Source organism: Rhamphochromis sp. 'chilingali' (assembly GCF_963969265.1).
Source record: "Rhamphochromis sp. 'chilingali' genome assembly, chromosome: 9".
NCBI lineage: Eukaryota > Metazoa > Chordata > Actinopteri > Cichliformes > Cichlidae > Rhamphochromis > Rhamphochromis sp. 'chilingali'.
In genome coordinates this window covers 22,991,043-22,994,682 of record NC_137936.1, presented here as the reverse complement: position 1 = coordinate 22,994,682, position 3,640 = coordinate 22,991,043, and the positions used below count along the sequence as shown (strand labels likewise).

The following is a 3,640-nucleotide window of genomic DNA, read 5'->3' as shown; positions in this document are numbered from 1 at the left end:
ATTAACTTAAAACTAACCTAGAGATTTCTAAACAATATAGAAGGAAAATTACCAGGGATTACCAAACGATACCATTTCTAGTCCTCTGAATTAAACAAGAAAACCCAACATAATAAAATCTAGAAACTAGGTTCGCTTCTCAAATTCAAAATTAATTTAACGAGATTCAAAAGTGCAAAGCACAGAACACTGGGTCACGATCCCAGTACCATAAAAAGATAAATCCTGTTCCCTTCTTAAGCCATAAGAAATGAAGCATAATATTTGATATTCATTCTGTGTTAAATTTGAATTTTATAGTGTTTCACTGTAATTTTCATGAAAGGAAATACAGAGGGGCTTAGAACAAGGGGTAAAGAAGTGGTTATTGGATTTTCATCCAAGTATAATTATGATAGTTTAATATAAGTATGAAATTTAAAATTGTTAGTTTAATTACTTGTTAATTACTTGAACCTCTTAAAATGGCTAACTATATTTGAAAACGAGCTTTAGGAATTTGTATTAGAATTAATGAAATGTCCTAATGATGAGAAAAAGCTGACAATCTGCATCTCACTCACATCTTAATTGTTTGATTTAAAATACAAAATGCAGTGATGCACAAAGGCAAAATTATATACCTATTAAGAATTGTGTTTTTGGCCTGCAAATTAAAGACCTAACTATATGTACTGGGTGAAAAAAAAATCACCTTCCAGGGATAGATTTTACTTCCAGATCCCCACTTACAGGCAGTTGAATTGCACTCCAGCAGGTTATGCAGTGCCTGTGCTACACTGTAAACAGCAGCATACACACTGAAAGCTGATGTCTGGACTGCAGGTGCTTCCACTATGCTAATGTTGTCTGGTAACAAATTCCAGCATTGTGGTCAGGGATTGTTTGACTGATTGATTGTGACTTTCTTGAAGAGCTCCATTGCATAATCGGCGAACAGGCCGAGGGTGTCTGTTTTGTCAACAAATGCAATGACTGTGCCAACTGTTTCAATGTTGGGCAGAGAAGTCACTCGAGTATGTATTGCCCAACTTGTGCTGCCAATCCACACAAGCGTTAAATTACTCCTGATAACCTAGAAAAAATGAAATGGTTTACCGGTACTGAACAAACTCCATACACTAATAGATTATAATAAATTTCTTAGTTGCTTTAAACTTCTGCTTCACCAACCTCTTTGAAAAAGGCCACAATTGGCTCTGGAAGAGTAAACACCACTACCACTCTGACACTGGTCACTCGAATGTTATGAATGATGGTTTTGATCGCTGGTTTGGGGTCAGTGTACACTGGAATCAGACTCTGATAGGCCACACAGACAGATGTGTTTTCTGCCAATTTGTTTACTGTCATTTTAGTGAACATCTGCACACCTCGTTGCCCGTACTCCTCGTCACTGCCCACAATTGCCACCCAGTTCCAGCCAAACTCCTCTATTTTCTTTATCATGACATCCACTTGCCATTTATCACTTGGCACAGTACGAAAGAATGACGGGTAGAGAAGTTTATCACTGAACTTGTCACTGGTGGCCCCATAGCTAATCTGGTGTGAAAATTAAAAACAGAAAATCAGAGATACTTACCTCTAATTTATGTTTATCAGGGTTAAAAAAGGTTAAATTGACTGCTGAACAAAACCAAATCCAAAAGAACAAGTTAATTTTTCTGTGATATAACCTGGCACCAATACATGGAGTTTTTAAAGATTTATTTTTACATTTGAAATATTTATTGCATAATGAGTCAAATCTTTTCCAAGTTTTCCAATGACTGACACCATTTCTGAGCCAAGAGGACCAATCACTGCAACTATACTGGTCTCATGGTCAGTGTAATTACACTGCACAGGTAGTTCTTGGTCGGATTTTTCAGTGAGGAAGGACAGAGTGGGCTTTATAATAATTGAAGATTGTCTGCATGTGTCATAGATTTCATAACCTAACTTGATGCCAGTGAGGAGAGTCTGATTTCTGTTGATTTCATCCACTGCATATTTCATGGCTATAGCAAGTCCCAGTGTGCGTAAATTTAAACTGTTCAGCCACAAGCAGAAAACAGTAGAAGTCGTTGTAAATCAGGGTTAGCATACACAGTTATTCTGATTCTCATATTATTAAGAAATGGTTGTTCATAACCATCCTTACCTTTTACAGCTTATCTGGTTGGTCTCTGTTATGTCACTGAGATTACTGGTGACATCATTAATGGGAAAGAGCCCTCCAAGCATAATGTCCCCAGACAAACTGAAGAGGTTGGGAGAAATGTCGCTGACCCATTCAGGCAAACTCTCACTGCAGCTCAGTGTAAAGAAACAGCACAAAACCAGCAGAGTGAAACATGAAGCCATATCGCCAGTAAGCCAAAGCAATAACAGGAGTATAATTATATACCAGTGCATAATGATAGGTTGTTTTATGCAAATTCACCTGTAAGTTGTCATGCCCTCCCTCTTCTGGCCACCCAAACCTGACACTTCAGTAAGAGCATATCATAAAGAAAACAAATAAACAAAAATACATGTGTAGTATAAAGTTTTTAAAATCACATTAAACAAATTTTGACTACTGTTTGTGAGGATTTATTGACACAGTCTCATTTAATGTTCTTGATGGTTTTCTGAGAAAAAACATTCTCTTTGCACCTTGTGTGTATGTTTGGGTCTATGCTGTGTTGGTGGTGTTCATATTTCCGGAGTATTTTCATAGAATTTGTTTGTGGTTTGAAATTTGTTTTCCTTTGGTGTAACTATCAATGATTCAATTCAATTCAAAAAGTTAGCGGCCATCCAGGTCTTTATGTCCTTAAGACATTCCTGCAGTTTAACTAATTGGTGTGTGTTACCTGGCTTCATGGATAGATAGAGCTGGGTGTCATCTACATAGCAGTGAAAATTTATGCTATGTCTTCTAATGATACTGCCTAAGGGAAGCATGTATAATGTAAACAGAATTGGTCCTAGCAGTGAACCCTGTGGAACTCCATAATTAACCTCAGTGTGCGAAGAGGACTCTCCATTTACATGTACAAATTGGAGTCTATTAGATAAATATGATACAAACCACTGCAGTGCAGTACCTGTAATACCTACAGCATGTTCTAATCGCTCTAATAGGATATTATGGTCGACAGCATTGAACGCTGCACTGAGGTCTAGCAGGACAAACACAGAGATGAGTCCACTGTCAGAGGCCATAAGAAGATCATTTGTAACCTTCACTAAAGCTCTTTCTGTGCTGTGATGAGCTCTGAAACCTGACTGAAACTCTTCAAATAAACCATTCCTCTGCAGATGATCTAGCTAAGACTGCTGGGTCTAGAGATGCTTTTTGAGTAAAGGTTTAACTACAGCCAGCTTGAAGGCCTGTGGTACATAGCCGATTATTAGAGATAGGTTGATCATATTTAAGATCGAAGAATTAATTAATGGCAGGACTTCTTTGAGCAGTTTTGTAGGAATGGGGTCTAAAAGACGCGTTGATGGTTTAGAGGAAGTAATTATTGAAGTTAACTCAGAAAGATCAATTGGAGAAAAAGAGTCTAACTTAACATCAATGGTACTAAGAGTAGCTGTAGATAATATTACATCTGTGGGATGATTATTGGTAATTTTTTCTCTAATGATAAGAATTTTATTTGTG

At 37.2% G+C, this 3,640-nt stretch overlaps 1 pseudogene across 1 annotated transcript; it reads right to left on the bottom strand.

Annotated features, from left to right (window-relative positions):
* Positions 1-554: 554 nt before the first annotated feature.
* Positions 555-2,349, bottom strand: LOC308402826 (taste receptor type 1 member 3-like; annotated as a pseudogene). Its single transcript has 4 exons — positions 2,147-2,349; positions 1,720-2,035; positions 1,174-1,545; positions 555-1,075 (listed from the first exon to the last, which is right to left on the bottom strand). The product of its transcript is annotated as a taste receptor type 1 member 3-like (transcript).
* Positions 2,350-3,640: the final 1,291 nt, after the last annotated feature.